The following is a 391-nucleotide window of genomic DNA, read 5'->3' as shown; positions in this document are numbered from 1 at the left end:
ACTGCATCCGCGGGGCTGTAGTCCCTTTGATCCAGATGATATGACTTGTGGAAAATATTTAAAGTTCTTTTGACTGTACAAATGTTAGCTACTCAACTGATTCTCAGTATGATTAATTTCATAATTTTCTGTGACTTGGTCTATAGCCAGAATTCTGATTCTGTTTTTATGATAAGTAAATATGAATGTATAATAATATTTTAATAGCATTTAAACCCTCTTTATTGCTATTCAGTATAGCTTCAAAGTTCACGTAGTAATGTTATTTGTTTTAAGATGAAATCATGTTTTAGGAAGCATCAGTCAGGTTGAAGTGCTAACAGAGATGAATATTCCTGTCTAGTGTATTGAGAAGTATAGCAATTTATTCCCCCCCCCTTTGTTTTTTCTT

The 391-nt window shown here is 32.5% G+C and overlaps 1 protein-coding gene across 1 annotated transcript in view; it reads left to right on the top strand.

The window, feature by feature from the left end:
- The window catches only part of LOC119589273 (alpha-centractin-like), a 52,739-nt gene that overhangs the window by 49,158 nt on the left and 3,190 nt on the right, over positions 1-391 (top strand). The window lies entirely within an intron of this gene.

This window comes from Penaeus monodon, chromosome 25 (assembly GCF_015228065.2).
Source record: "Penaeus monodon isolate SGIC_2016 chromosome 25, NSTDA_Pmon_1, whole genome shotgun sequence".
Lineage (NCBI taxonomy): Eukaryota > Metazoa > Arthropoda > Malacostraca > Decapoda > Penaeidae > Penaeus > Penaeus monodon.
Note: the sequence above shows the minus strand (reverse complement) of the source record. Positions and strands in the feature narration are given on the sequence as shown.